Here is a 17,028-nt window from a genome sequence, read left to right on the forward strand (position 1 = left end):
AATCCACAAAGAGGCTCATTAAGAAGCCAAAATTATTATTTATGTATAAAAATAAGGCTTTAATATTTTCTTTATTTTTTACTTCTTATAGTAGTCTCTTCCATCTTTGTCCCGTTGAAATCAGTTTCAATAACAACCACTGACTGCTGCTGCAGAGCTGGGTATTTAATACACAAGAGCCAAATTACTTGAATTTGTAGAACATCAAGGCTACTTAGAAACACAATTGTACACAACTAATTTAATTTCAAAGAAGCATTTCATGCTCATTTGCTGACATTTAGCAGCTACATAAAAATACCCGAATTCATAATACTTGCTGCATGTCAAAGCATCTAAATAACTTCCAGTTACTGAAATACATCTGTATTACTTACTCCTGAGAAGATGATATTCTCATAGAAAGCTTGTTACTATAATTAAGCTCCCAAGTGGTCAATGCTAATCCCTCTCTCTCAGCATCTTATTTCCTGCTTAATGTAGTAAAATTGTCACAAAAGACTATTTATCACTCGGTAGGCGTTTCCAGTCTCACTGGACAGCAAAAGAGGAAAAGCTTCATTTGTGTTATTTTAGCTTTTCTTCTTCCAGTCAGAGTCAGGAAATATAAAGAAGTGAACAAATTAAAACCAAGTTTACTTTTGTTCCTCAGAGAAGGTTGACTGGAAGCAGTAAGAAAAAGGTCATGGCTGATGATTCTGACAGGAAATAATTTGTCAGAGAAGTAACTCATGTATCTTTTGTCTTCCTTAAATGTTCATGTTTAAAGAAATTCTGCCATGCCTGTTCATGTGTAATAGGTGTTTTCCTTCCCTACTCTCTGTCATCAAAGCATAAGTAAAATCAACAAAATTGATTTTTAAAAACTTGGTCAAGTTATCAATGGTTCAAATTTTCTTTTGTTAAATTTCAGAGTAAAAATAATTGTTACAATTATTTTTGGCACCATGGGTGGGATTCAGATCACGTCATTTAGACTTCCAACCTAACTCCTAGACAATGAAACGGTTCTAATGAGACCACCTGCTAAAGTAAGTGTCTAAGTTCATTATTTAGTTGGAGAAGAAAGATAGATGCAAAATCTATCCATGGTGACTTTCTTCTTAAAGTTCTTCAGAGGTCTGTTTCCTTTAGCCCCTGAGTAAGGTGGACAGAACATCATTCTAGAGGTCTTCAGAGGCATAGGGTTTTTCACCTTACGATGATATTTGAAACATATTATGATATAAAATATTACAGGTCACAGATTCCAGTTCATCTCTTCCCATTTACTTACTCCTAAAGCTACTGAAGGTTACATGTACACTCTGTGCTCTGTACGCAGTATCACGACACCCTCTATCATCATTCCGTTGTTCTCTGACAGACAAGGAATTTCTTCAGGACAACTACTGTGATTTTTACTGTGTATTCACTATCCTAAATGGGCTTGAAGTTTCCTGAATCTGTTATGCAATATACTCAAATCTCATAATTTTAAGGAATACACTTCCAATCCTCATAGCTGCAACAGAAAGTTTGAAAATGTGAAATGCTATACCAAGCAAACTAGAAGACAAAAAAATGCCAGCTATTTGCTACTAACCCCCCCAAATCCTTGTGCTTCTGAGTGAGGTCAAATTAAAACCAGCAATAATAATAAGTGTTCTTCTAAAAGAAAAATAAACCTAGAGGAATCAAAAGAAGCTACATAGGTCATACTGGTCAGAAGTAAAAAGGAGGTGACTCCACACAGCAGGGAATAGACCTGTAGACCTTGTCTACAAAGGACGTTTTGGATACTAAATGTTATGTATTCAATGGGTAACCGAATAAATTAATGGAAGACAAAACCACTGCAGGTTACAAACCATACAGAATGCACATCTGGTTCAGGAAATCCCCTCAGCTGGAAATACTTGGAAACTGGAAGAGGAATATTATATATGCTTGCTCGGTCATCTTTTGTCTCTAGCTATTGGCTTACACGTACTCCTGAGACATGATACTGGGCAAAACACAGTCTTGACTTGAACCAGTATGGCCATCCTTTTGCTCTCTCATCTTCCCATTCTATTGTAGCCAGAAATCAGATGCTTTGAAGTTTCACTTCACACATGAACTGTGTGGCATAATTTAATATGCAAATGTATTACATGACCTTCTGTGTCTTCCATGTGCTATGAAACATCATGAGCATAATGTTTTTGCATAAAAGTAAGGGCCATGATAAGCAGTGTAAAATTAACTTACAAATAATTAACAGATTTAAAGATATCTTATTACATTTTCCACAGATTTTGTAAAAGGAAATCTTACTAGCCAAAGATATGTTAAAATCGGCAGATGGTAAATGGACAAGTGGAGTTTATGGTGACCCACATTATACTGTTAACTAACAACAATCTACTGACTTATGGAAACCTGGCTTTTGCATTTTGTTTCATTTTTCAGTATATAGAATATTGTACAGGAGCTGATGATTCAGAATATTTAAAAATTTCACTGACTGTGACTGTGAAAATTAATACTTTATATTAATAATAATATCTAGCTTGCACACTCCCAAACTTCCAATTTCTGTCCAAGATGCACGCATTCTCATCTGTTTCTAGCAAATGTGTATATAAATTAAAAAGACTACTGGCAGAAGCAGTGGAAAAAGAAGAGCTACAGAGAAACTGGAAAGGATTCTTATGAGAGTTATGGGGATTAAGGAGAAAACAAATTTTTTGTAAGGTACGTAGTATTAGACTATACACTTAGTCACAATGTAGGTAAATTTATGATTTTTAATTACTTCATGCTGTGTTAACAGAATGACTAAAAATATAGATCAAAGCACCGATCAGAAATGCAGAATCTAAATGTTTATCAACGGATAAAGCTGAAGTTCCGGCTTTTAACTTCATGTTGTACAAGAAAGGAGGTACTGTAGAAAACCTGGGACAGTGTCCCACTGACTACCAATTTAAACCGAGGAGACAGCACTAGCTGATGCACGCGGCATTCTTTGCTGAGCACAGTTTGTACCTACACGTGAAAGGTTAACACTCAGTCACCAAGACAACAACCCAAATATTATTTCTATTACGAACCTAGAGTAGTAGCTCATACTTGTCCAGTAGCCACTAATAAATTTTTTTCTGTTTCATTTAATGAGATCTTTTAACCAAACGTTTGTGCTGTCTGCCTGGTTGTTCTGCCTCTAAACTGTGGAAAAGTAGATTTCCCTGGCACTTGTCTACCTGCATATTGCCTGGCCACTTGAACCTTTGCAAACAGGGAACTGCAGAACAAGCACCCTTGTTTTCCTAGAACAGATACTTATCTCTTTACTGATGAAAAATAGATCACCACAAATCACCCACAATGAATGACATCACAAAGACTGCTTTAGCTGAGAGAACACAGTAAACTCAGTCAGGGTATTTTATCTGTGTATGCTCTGTAGCAAATAACAATTGCAACCTTTATAAATGGCAGTTATTCTGAGAAATAATTTCTTTTTTTTACAAAAATGGGAACAGACACATTTGCACTTAGCATTGAACAGGGTTTGCACATTGGCCACACACCTCTCCCCACTAGAATGTGGTCAAAGTGTTATTTGTATTCCATTTCACACTTACTGCTATAGCATTTCAGGTGTCCTTATTAATTCCTCCGCATTTTGCAAGAAGAGACTTAAACAAAGCAGGTCTAAGTACAATCAAGGAGGACAGAAAACAACTAGAAATGGCTTGCAAAAGTATGCACAACTGGAAAATACTGAGAAACTAAAAAAAAAGTTATCAGCAGAAAAAAAATAATCAGACAGTCTCTACCCTGGAAAATAAAAGAGGATAGAGAAATTTAAGCTGAAGTTTGAAATAAGTTTAAAATTTTTTATGCAGTTCTACTATACCTGGACCACTTGCAAAAAATTAGAAAAGAAAAGAAAAAGAAAAAAGAATTGCTTTAACATCTTGTACAGCACATATTACAACCAATGATGTTGTATGATGTTGTAAGGCTTTTTTAAAGCCCTGCAAACAACACAGGAGTGCAATACAGCAACACAGAAGAGTGCATCTGATCAAGATGAACTGAAAGCTAAGTGATATCAAGAAGAGTGTCCTAGTTTATAAAGCAATAACTGATTGCCTTTAAATTTATTTTATGCTGATACTGCAAAAGACTACCTGCCACCGTTGGGATCTTAGAAAATGTATGAAGCAAACAGCATAAAAGGCAGCATTTGGGATGCTGGTGACAGTCACCTGGTGAGGAGAGCAGGACTGGGAGCATTGGCTTGGCCTCCCACAAGAGCTTATTTTCAATGCGGGGGCAAATAATATCATCCTCTGCAAGGGGAAAACTCCTTCACTTGAGGAAATTGGTACCACTGGATATTGACATGTGCAAGCCTGTGCTGCTGCTCTCAGCTTGGTGGAATCAAGCCAGTAGCAGAGAACAAGCTGTGACCTTCAGGAAGTGCAGCACTGAGCCTCAGCAAATAAAACCTCCTGAAAGCTGGATCTTTCAGCTGCATCAACGCAATGGATTTGGGTTCAGGGCTCAACTGCATCTGACTGGTAGCAAGCGAAGTTTAAACATGCATCTGCTTGCAAAGACATACCTATAAAAATGCTATTTGTGAAATCACGGCTCATGTATGTGAAAGTGGATCCTTTGCTGGTCCAGCAAATGGAAGAATTTTTTGCTTCAGTTGTGATAATGTCACTGCAAGATTATACAGTCTTCTTTTATGAAAAGAGATTTAGTCACAGACATCTCAAGTGGAAGAAAATACGATGGCGTGGTACAATCACCATCTGTGAGCTCAGGGGCCACAGTGCTCTGGCCTTATTGCGGAAGGCCAAGGAGGCTGTGGCAGGAGTTCCTGCTGCATTCAGTTCTGGCTGGCTAAATATCAGCATATTTCAAATAAAGCTGTATATTAAAAAAAAAAAGAAGTTTCAACTTCTAAAACTTTTCCAGTACTGCTGAAATGAAGCCTTTTATTTTTCAGGGCTACAAAAGAACCTTTGTATAATTTTGCCTCTAGCATTTTTTCTTTAATCTTTAACCTTTGAAGAGCAAAAGTCTGACTTTCTGGAATAAGACCAAATAATTTAAAAAAAAAAAAGACTTCTTATTAAAAGTAGATAAATATCCCCAAAAGACAAAGAAATATATATTTGAAAGTGGTTCCAGATTCAGTAGCCACATACTTTTCAAAACCAATTAAATGCTTTGTACAACCCATTAAATAAAACTTCCTTTGCTGGTTTTGTATTGAATAATTTGTACTGGAAAATAGCTTTCTAATGTGGTGTCAAGCCTAAAAAATATACTGAATCAACGCTTTGTAATGTGGTCCCAAATGAGTAACACAATGCATTAGACAAAACTTTTGGAAATACAATAGGAGAGACCAAGAATATGTACCCCACTCATCTGACACTCATCAGAATAAAACTGTTTTGTTCAAAGCCTGAAAAGTAGTCCTCTCATTGGCACAATTCTTAGCACTTTGCAGTTCCTTACAGAAGGGAGAAAAAGCCTTAAGAATATGTAGTCACATACAGAAAACTTTGTGAGGTCAGCTACCAGACTTACAGAGATATACAGAGGCTTAGCAAATTTAGCAGCTTGATGGAAGTGAAACAACTCCTAGAAAATGTTTCAGCTTGTCTCCAGTGATCTCCAGTCCATCTTTTGGATGTAGTTCTTCCATCAACGCTTAATACCATTCAAGTGCCTACAATCTTTGTGTTCCCTCTAGGCCCACCACCCTCTTTTGCTATCAAAGACTGTTGCCTCCTAAACATCCCTCTATAACTTTTGTTTCCTACCATCTAGCTTTATCTATAACTCTCCAGGACCCTTTATCTCTTAACCTTTTTTTTAAGACAGAAGATATTTATAGTCATCTATAATTAACTCAGATTTCACACAGAAAGGACCATTAAAATGAATATGTTATATTCTGAAATAAAACCCAGAGGCTTAAAAAGGAGCCAGAGATTAATTTAATGCAAAAAGTGAATAAACAAGGACTCTTTATCCTAAAGAAAAATGTGCTCTTCACAATACTGTCCAAAATTGTACATGGGCTTGTAGGTTTTACTGTGCACAAAATTCCTCTACATTGATATGAAGATTCAAGTATGATGTTTCAGCGGGTTTTCTGCAAGCTTTCCAGTTCCTCAGTTATGCTGAATCCCAGTTTTGCAAGCTGATCTGCTGCTGCAGTAAGCTTTCTGCTGTCTGCTCTTGTCAAAATTCTTGAGAACATGAATACTGGTGACTTTGGGCAATATGTAACATGGCCCACACCTTTCATAATCTCAGTATATTAATATAAGATTAAAAAAAAAGACTGCACTGAATACTCATCACACGAGCCAGTCCTGTGAGATGGAGTAAATTATTACCTGTCAGTGTTCAAATGTGAATTGCAAACGTCTACATATTTTTAAGTTTCTTTTGAATCCATGTTTTATACCTGTTTTCCCTTCCCAGCTAGTAAGCCATCTTTGAAAAATAAGCTAAAAATACTTCGTCAAAAACTCAGAGAAAACTGCCAAACACTGCAGATAAATTAACGTACTTCTGAGAGTGGATACATTGCCACTATGCTGTTATTCATACATAAAAAAGTCTATTTTCTTCTAAGAGAACCTGAACCATAGCATGCATACACACACAAAATTTAAAAAATCATCCTATCTTATCAGTCTAGACTTCATCAGTCTACTCCATCAGACTCAAAAACACTCATCTAAACACCCCAGGATAGAAATTCCTTTTGAACATTCTGGGAAATGTGATAATCTAAGAACTGATGCAAAATCTGATGCCTATCTGAAGACTCATGTTACTATCTCCTTACCCGGATGAAGGACAATTGCAATTTTTTTTTTCCTTCCTGCCTTGGTATCATTATTTGCTAATTTTTCCTCCCAATTATTTTCAGGGATTGTTGAGCAATTTTTCTCAAAGGTCAGCAGTCTTAAGGCTAATATCTGAGTGACAATGCTCTGGTGGCAATAAAGGCTTTCTGAGAAACAGCAACTTTTTCCATTTCTTTACTTCACAATGGCTACAAACTCCTGCCTTTCATCGCCTTATGCTGAGCATAATCATTGGCTCACTCTCAACCGAATCACTCAAGGCTTCAGGAAGAGAAGAAATCCTCCAAAAGGAAGTGCAAATATCCTGATATGACTCTCTCACACCCAAAGCACCACAGAAATTTAAACCAAGCCAGTTTTTGTATAGTACAGCAAAAACATATGCAGCCAACATGCATGCTAAAAGCCAATAGCTCATATTTTATGTCTATAAAACACATCAATATCAACTCAGCTGTGGCCCAAGAAACTGTAAAAAGTGCAGTGGAAGGAAAAGATGGAAGCTTTGAAATATCTGTCTTTTCCTTTGGTCCCATACATCTCTCCTATGCCGTGATTTGGGGGGAAAAAAAAGCAAGAAGAGAGATTGACCAAGCAGAAAATTCCAGAGCCAGGTGGGGATGGACATGCTTCAGTATTCAATCTCAGCTGTGTATATTTGAAAGAAAAAAAAACAATTAACTTGCAGGCTACAGTCAGGTTTGACAGAGAACACCTTTCCCATTATTTTTGATTATACAGGATCTATGACAATTTTCATTGAAACACAACAGAACATTCATTTTCTTTATCTGAGTCATCTTCTGGTAGAGTAAGAGGGAAACACTATGCTGCTCCAGCTTCTTATGTCATGGCTACATAAAACAGAATTCTGTGTTTCCCTGTTCACAATACTTCACAAGTCCCATACTTCAACAGGGACTTGAAAACTCTTAAACTTTAAACTGCCTCTTAGCACAAAGACTTGCAACATTTTGCAGAAAAAAATTATATAAGGTAGCAGGTTCCAGCAAAGTGTAAATCAAAAGGATTTTTACAAAGCTCCATTTAAACAACATGGGAGATGCTACAACAGTCTAAGTAGAACACACTTTTACAAATATAAGTATTCTAGTACAGTTTAAATTTATTATTTTTTTTTTAAAGAATCATACTTGCAGTTTTCTCACAGCGGAACTGGAGAGTACGGGATGCAACCTACATGTTGCTAAAAGCAAATGTTGAGGGGTGTAATGCTTGACATTGAGCTTAGACTAAAAAAAAAAAAAGAACCATCATCCATACAATTTCTCTTTTCTATTCTAAATGTTAATTCTTTGCAGTGAATCAACTGTATTGTTAATAATATTGTTCAAGATGTTTTTCTAAAGTTTTTCTCCTATCAGTTACCAGAAAAATGACTAGAGTGAGAATATAGTTGATAAGAGATTGCTACAGGCAATAATGGAAAATGTCACGTATTTGTTGAAATGCTGGAATTCCACCATGAATGGCCCGCAGATGCTAGCGCTGTCACACCAGGAGGTCAGATGGAAGTGCCTCTTCCTCCCCAGCTGCTCAGCAGTGAAATGCCCACTGGGAACACCAGCTTTGTTCTGCAGGAGCACAGGGTAGCAGGCACTGCCTCTTTGCACATATCAGCTCTGACCCACACACTAATAAATCTTGGGCATGTCTAAAACATGCACTGGGATGTGTAATCATGGTATCAGCTCTCTACCAAGACATGCAGAGCTTTTCTGATTTGAAATTTATGACTGCTCACCGGTAAAAGGAAGATAATTCTCAGCCAGTGTGTTTCCTCACATGTTTCTATCTATGAATTGCTAACCATGATAAGGAATCTTTTCTTCCACTGAACTGTTTAAGGACTATGGCTCACTGATAACATGCATTTTACATTTTTAACTGAGAAATTCAAGCTGACAAGAATATGGGATTTCAAGTAAGCACAATGGTAATTAAATCTTCCATGAACATAAACAACCATAAAATAGCTGCCTAATCTAGAAAGGGCTACAAAACCACAACCACATACACATCAGAAAACCACGGCACTCTAAGGAAACCTGATGATAGCAATACAAAGGTTTGTTCATTTGGACCAAAAAACCGTGCAAGAACAACTGGTATTGCACTAGGCAATTCATAGACTGCTGCTACACTAAATTTACTTTAGTTAGTCAGCTTTACTCATTTTATGGTCTAAGAGAACCACAAGGGCTTTCACGGGCTCACCATTTTATACATTTGTAGCTAATCTGGCAGTCTTTCTGTAAGTGGATTAATGTACCAGTAAGTCAGGAAATGTCATGCAGTGCTCACCTGATCATCAAAAAAGCCAACAAAGCCAAAATTGCCGCACAGGTATTGCTCAGCTGAAATGAGAACGGAAAGATCCCCCTCTGGTGTATGTTAGAAACTTAGCCCCTGAAATAATAATGCACGACATGCTTGAAGGGGAATATGATCAAGATCAGTGCCCTTACCATTGACATTTCACAATGCAGTTTGAGAAATAAAGTAATTTTAAAAATTGTGTTGGCAGTTTATGGGGATTTAATATTCTCCTTTAATCTGATGTATTTTTACACTCAATATACTTTCTTTTCAATTAAAAAGTTAATAAATTCTCCAAAAGCAAGTGTATAATTATCAATACTGGAAATATTTAGCATAACAATATGCACTATCAACTGTATCCACCAACATATAAAGACTAAGACACTCAAGAACCAGTAAGAGTATGAGCACCTCTTTTGCTGTACCGCTGGTGTAGGGACTTTACTGCACTATGGAACTAATCCTAGGTCTTTTTACTGCAAATGTTCTTTTTTACTGGTCAATAAACAATTCAGGGAAATTTGGAACTAGCCATGAAGAGATTATAAGAGGAAGGTTTGTTTCCCTCCCCAAAATTAAAGCTGGACTCTTGAGGTAGAAAAACATCCTGTTTTTTAGATGTAGTTTAAGATAGAGCTTTCTACATGAATTACTGGCGCTAATAACTTACATTTCCCACCCACAGCACATGAAGTACACCCGTGATTTTAAGATATGTCCGCCCAGTCCTGTTCACAAAATACTGTGGTGTTATCAGGAGTTCCATAAAGAACCTGTTACTCCTGCTTTCAAACACCAACTCCACAAAAGTACCATGGAAGCTTAACAGTGAGGAAATTTTATCTTCTTGTGTAGATACCACTTGTCCAAGCTCAATTGAAGTTTGCAAAGTTAAGGTCAGTTTTGGTGTTACTTAAGCATGACTCAGACTTCTAAAGTCAATGGGAGCTGCAAATGTTTAGAGGCATAAAAGAAACTTGTGCCACCACCTCATGCCTCACAATACTCCTTTGGCAAATATGTGCTGCCTTATCACAGATTTAACATCAGCTTTATGCAAGTAGCACCTCAACTACAGTTTCAGCAGCAGAGAGTGGCAACAGATCACTCCCAGCTTTTCCTTTCAGCCCAGCTACAAGGCAGCACAGCACAGCAGTGCTGATGTTGATGCCGGTTTTATTCTTATTTGGTTTGTAGCTCTTTGGATACCGCTGTTGCCTTTGTCTGAAACAGACTTTTCTAAGCCATGTCCATATACACAGAGGGCCAACTCATAGCAGCTAGCTTCAAAATTGTTGAAGAAAATATGCTTTCTACAGGAAACATGTTTAATGATCAATGGCTTGAGTCTGATGCCTGTTTACAAATAAAAAACTCAAAAATTATTTTTTAATAGATCTTTAAAGCTCCTGGAGGACATCAGAGGGGCAGAAATCGAAAGGAAAGAACTCATTAAACCCCTATCTGGTACCTAGTCTAGGCATCTTTGCACAGTCAGCTCAGACGGTTAATCCCTGTCTGAGAGGAGGTCAGTACAGTGGTGCAATCTAGAGCATGTGTTGAGATGCGGTCCAAACATATGCCCTAAGAATTGGACTGATACACACGGGGCAACACAATGCTCTGCTAAAGTAACAGCAGCGAGCGCTCTGCTTCTGTTCAGAGTACAGGGTACAGGATTGCTGAATCGATTCCTATCTACTGCTGGCAACTACATCATATTTTTCAGGGTAAACAAATTCCATAGAAAAGCGACCTTTTGCTCTTATTTTTCTGACTGGAAGGCTGTTCCAACTTCTCATTTTTCCAATAGTAGGAACTTTCTGATCTCCAACATACATTTATTTCTTGCCAGTTCTTATGTCAAAATAAAAGTGCTGAAGCTAGGGAACATAGTTTTAAAAGTGTTCTAGAAGTGAAAACTTCCATTTCAAAATACTACTGAGCAAAGGCCTGAATATTTTTCAGTAAAAGTGTCAATACTCTCCCCTTGAAACAAAAGAAAACAATTATAAATGTATATAATGTTAACCCAAATGTATAAATGTTAACCCATTTAAACTAGAAAGACAAGTCTTCAAAATTAGGAAAGGTTAGATTTCCAGTTGTCAGTATTAATTATGTTTTTTTCTGAACACTTAATAGGATTTTTGTCTGATAACAAAAGTACACAGTATTTTTGCAAGTGCAAACAGTAACATGCAAGTAGGCTTGGATAAAACATATGCAGATGGCTTGCAATTGCTTAAGCAATCATAAATCTGTTGTTTACCAAGATCACAATGCTTGACTGTGTATTAATATAGTTTTAATAACTGATTTCTGAGGGTTCTAAGAAAAAAGTTGAAAACCTTGCCATTTGACTGACTAGACTTACCGGTCTGGTTATTTTAAAAATCAGTGCCTTAACTGAAACAGCATGAAACACTGTTAAAAAAACCCAACCAACCTTTTAACATTACTTTTTTTTTTTTCCAGCTTTCTCTTACTGTTTTCACTCGCTAAGAACCCCCTCAAAAACTCTGGAAAGTTTCAATCAGCTTCTGTTGTTGGTTGTTCTGTCTTTTTTTAACATTTGACTAGAAATTTTTCCTTTGTTTATCACACTGATTGCCAGCACAACACATTGTGTTGTTTCACTACTTTTGAAAAAGAAGGTGGTTTTCAGACAGGTATGAAAGGAGAACAAAGACAGTCTTTCACAAGCCTCAGATACAGCAATGACTCCACCTGAGATACTTGCATGTAGCAGACTTGTCAGAAATTAGTTACTCCACAGTGACAGGATTAGCAAGGTCTCCATATTTCAGGTTCAATCCTGGCCTCGGGCTCAAGGCTCCTCTCCCTTGGACACCAAGCTTAATCACATCTGCCAGCATCTTACCCTCAACTGAGGATGAGTTGTCAGAACTGAGCACAGGTATTTCAAACATCCACAGTGGCTCTCTTTGGGGAAGAAGACCCAAGCCCAACACAGAATCTCATGTTATCTGTTGAACCATGGCTTTTCATCTTTCCTCAGGGCTCTGGAACTTGGAAAAGCTCCCTCATGAGGCAGCTGCTCCTCTTCTGCCTCTCACCACTGCTGACCCCAACAGCTCCCAGGTACAGCCTTGCAGTGAGGGCAGCCGCAGCACAAGGAGGCATGGCTGTCCTTGCAGACAGCTGATGCTCTCCCAGCACTGTATCTGAAAAAAACCCCACTTCAGCTTGTTTTAGCCACCCTATGGCAGAATAGCAATTTCCACTCAGAAGAGGAATAAATTATATGGAAAAAAACCAGTTCTTCAAGGGGCGTGGAAGTGGTCCGATGGCAACTATTCAGGCAAGATAAGAAAAAGGCGATTAATTTCTCTCACACCTCAACTGAAATACCTATACCAGTATTAAACACTTTAAGTCCCAGGCTGAAGACTGCAGGAAATTCTCTTCAGTAACACCGGTCGCAGCTTTCAGATCTTCAGAAACAGTTGAAGGAGACATGTATGAGCTTTCAACATCCTAAAATGTAGCACTTGCTACCAAGCTCCTCCTACCTTAAACAAATCTGAAGGCCTGAAGATAACTACCAAGCCTGCATCCCGAGTCATTCCTTCAGCTACCAAAGCAACTACAAGCTAAGGGTCAAGTTAGCTTTTTTTTTTTTTTTTTTTTTTCTTCAGAAACAGTTGAAGGAGACATGTATGAGCTTTCAACATCCTAAAATGTAGCACTTGCTACCAAGCTCCTCCTACCTTAAACAAATCTGAAGGCCTGAAGATAACTACCAAGCCTGCATCCCGAGTCATTCCTTCAGCTACCAAAGCAACTACAAGCTAAGGTGAATTGTTTTTTTTTTTTTTTTTTTTTTTTTAACATGAAGATACTATATTCTTGGAGGGTACTGCATCTTTATACACACACACACACGTATCTTTACATACATTTTGTGTTTCACCTCTTTGTTCTGAGGTTCTTCCAATAAAAAGTCAGATAAAAACATTTGCACTAAGTACAGTAAATGTCTAAGGGTTTTAGAATCCTAGAATCACAGAATGGTCTGGGCTGGAAGGGACCTCCAAAGGTCATCTAGTCCGACCTCCCCACAGTCAGCAGGGACACCCCCAACTAGACCAGGTTGCCCAGGGCCTCATCCAGCCTCACCTTGAATATCTCCAGGGTCTCAACCACCTTCCTGGGCAATCTGGTCCAATGTTCCACCACCCTCATAGTAAAGAACTTGTTCCTAATCTCCAATCTAAATCTGCTGCCCTCCAGTTTAAAGCCATTTCCCCTCGTCCTATCACTACAGGCCTTTGTAAATAGGCTCTCCCCACCTTCCTGCAGGCCCCCCTCAGGTACTGGAAGGCTGCTATTAGATCTCCCCGGAGCCTCCTCTTCTCCAGGTTGAACAACCCCAGCTCCCTCAGCCTGTCCTCGTAGCAGAGGTGCTCCAAACCCCTGATCATTTTTGTGGCCCAAATGATTTGCCTAATGGTTTGTATTAAGGCTGCACGGGAAATAATCTGCCTGTCTTCAAAAGCAGATTTGCTTGGCTGCCACCAAGTTCAAAATCTTTTTGAAACATGGAACCCTACTTAGGGCTTTTTTCTGTAAGATGAAGACTACGGCTGGAGTGTGTTAGGTAGGAACAGTCCAACTTTTCAAACACTTTGCTGTCCCATTCAGGCCAAAAATCTGAAAATTTTCTCTCACATCACAAGAGACATCATCATAGTCAGTTGTGGTTTACTTATCTCAGCCAAAATATATTTGCTGATACAATGCAGAATTGTACTTACCAAAGATATTGACAGAAAAGGGATCATTTTTAGCCTAGTGTTAACGACGGAACAGAATAGGGTCCTAAGCTTCGTTTCTTCTGTCCTATTATGACTCCTTAAACCCCTAGACTCTTTCTTCACTATTCTAGGCTTGGCTTTGATTAGAAATTCCATTTCGGACCAGAGAAAAAAACTTCCCATCAAGTCTGGTATGTACATTCCTAAAAAGGAGGACTGGTTTCAAATAATTAACATTCTCTAACGGAACAACTATTTTGTCAGAGGATTCATGATCAGCTCTAATTTGACTTCTGCGTAATTATTAAAGAAGCATGACAGTAATTACTTCAGCTGTGAACATCGCCTTTCCCGAAAAGAGGGCAATAAATTAGATATCAATATGGCAAAATCTGACAAGAGCTGGCGGGGCTTGAAAGCTGCTGCTTCATATTGCATTTCCCAGAAGACACTGACTTGGAAGCAAGTGCTGCTCTGCTATCAGCCCCTTCTGCTTCTTGTACAGCCCTCAAGTGGGACAAGAGGAAGAATTATTTTCAGGCAACAGAATAAACAAGTATGATTTCAGAGACCTTTTCCTCACACTCTACTTTAGGCTAAGACACCTTAGCAGATAATTTTTTAATAGAAAAGCCATACTGCTTTTCTAAAACAGTCAAGCTCAGAAGTTTACAGAGAATATACACTGAAATTTTGTTGTTAGACTGCAGACATTTCTTTCCTTTATATTCTGTATCATGCAGTTATTCTCAAATCAAAGTCAATGCCTTACTTGAGTCAAGCATAAAAAATGTGGCAGGACTAAACATTGCACTTATTAAGCAATTCTTTGGGCAACTGTCACAGAAGCAGTTCCACTGCCTATGTTTACTCTTTCCACTGCTGAAAAAGCCCAGGCTCAACCCATGTCAGAGCCTGAATTAAGAACTGTAACAATAATCACAAGACCAAAATGGTTAGGCATTTTCTGAACTCTAACTTAGCAGAATAACGAGTTTGCAAAACACTATTTTCCCATAAGAAATCTGAATACAACAGCCTCTTGCCATGTCTCACTTCTGTTCCCAATCATCTGCTAAATCTAACCAAAACTAAGAAATCTTAACAGCATTAGAACTTTTATAATTCATTTTGTAACAAGTTGTGGGTGCATATTTAACAAGAACTGAGAAGGGAATTACTCCCAAACCTGTATTGTTCCCCACATTAGCACGGCTTGAAGAAAATTCTTTTTTGTTGAACAGGCATCAACTTGAACCACCTCAGCTGCACCTAGCTCTACATTTTAAGAACTTCATTCCAAAATAAATATTTTACCTTTATCTTAAAAAAAAAAAAAAACCAACAAAAAAACAAACTGATAAAAGCAAACTCAAGTCTGAAGTTTTGCCGTATCTAAAAAGTGCGAAGATAAGTAGTTTTCTGAAGTCATTCCTTCATTTTTTTATTATTAAGCGTCTTGCAGGAATCCCAATTTTGGGTTATAAACAAGGCTTCCCAACTGTAGCCCTTCTAATTGCAGTTTCACATTTTTAAAATTGCTTTCTTAGATCTTTTGTAAAAGAATTAGGCCACACACTGCACAGATGTGGCTTCAGATGAAATAACAGCACAAACGTTATGAGAACATGTTTTTTTTTCCTCCAAAACTAGACATTTGTTCCTTTATGAAACAGGCTTGTCTTCTTTAGAAACAGAGATATGAAAATCTGAGGGAAATGGAAAAGGACTGGGTGACTGAAAAGATCATGTGCACATGGTTATACCTTTTATTCCCACTTTGCCTTTATGAAACCAAGCATATTTTCTGGACGGATACTGCAGCTTCCAGAAGGAAATTGGAGAGGCTCAAACTACGAGTCAGTCAACTGAGAAGGCAGCCATAATACACCTTCACAGAAAAAGCCAAACCAAGGTCAGAAGCTCAGAAGTTAAACTAAGAAATTTTCAAAGCGTAAGTAAGATAGCTTTAAGTATGTAGCTATAAGGCTACATAACCTTTGAGAAAACAGTAGCAAATGAAAATTACTTTATACATTTACATGGCTTCATAATATCATGCTGGTAACGTTACAAATTAAGCTGAAGAGTTATGGGCACCTGTTACACTAGTGGTCAGGCTGTGGTCAAAAGATCATTTACTACCAACATTTTACTCAATATACTCATATTTACTCACGTATACGAGGGTGAACATAGGAAGGAGGGAGATGAGGAATTCCGAGGTCAAATAATGTTAAATGCTTTACAGTTTACTAAAATAACTTTTATTTTGCTTTATAACTAGCAGGATTATTTTGATCTCTGGCTGGCAGTGACCCCATGTTTTGCATCAAACTTTATTTGGTATAAAACCACAAAAAAATTGATATAACTGGATTTAAATGCCAAAGGTGAGAAAACTAACAAACTGGGGCCTATTCCAAAGTATGAGTTTGCACGAGAGGCTTTCTGACCTAAAGTAATTAATTTATTTGAATCTTTGAAGCTAAGAGCCCAGCAGGGTTCAGGATCAAGCTGATTTCATGATACTTTTTAAAGATTTCTCCCTACCAAATTTAATAAACATGAAGTCCTACAATGTGTATTCATTTATATTGAAAACTGAAAAATCGGAAAGTAAACCATGCTACCAGAATTGTGTTAGAACATAATCAGCAACTGAGACACTGTTCAAAACTAAATATTTTATGGTGCAGGGGAACAATTTTCGTACTGCGGACAGTTTTTAATTCCTGTATGTTTAGCTCCAAAGAGAAGACATGAAAACTTATTTTCCCATGGCTCTAGCACTTACTCATTTGATCCTCAGATAACATGCATCTTCCGCGTAAGTGTTATTTACACTCAGACACTAAGGTCTGTGTTAGACAAACATCTTTGTCAATATGGACTTTTCAACTATTCAAAATTCCTTTAAATGTAAAAGATACTAGCAACCCTGGAACTTTGCCAGGTCAAGCATCTGTAACTACTGAACACAGCCTATTTCAATACCAAGCCCTTAAGCTGTTTCCTGAAAC

The 17,028-nt window shown here is 37.7% G+C and overlaps 1 protein-coding gene across 1 annotated transcript in view; it reads right to left on the reverse strand.

The window, feature by feature from the left end:
* ITGA1 (integrin alpha 1) overlaps positions 1 to 17,028 on the reverse strand; it is a 79,579-nt gene that overhangs the window by 51,907 nt on the left and 10,644 nt on the right. The gene's annotated exons all lie outside the window — the stretch shown is intronic.

This window comes from Calidris pugnax, unplaced genomic scaffold (genome assembly GCF_001431845.1).
Source record: "Calidris pugnax isolate Ruff unplaced genomic scaffold, ASM143184v1 scaffold273, whole genome shotgun sequence".
Taxonomy (NCBI): domain Eukaryota; kingdom Metazoa; phylum Chordata; class Aves; order Charadriiformes; family Scolopacidae; genus Calidris; species Calidris pugnax.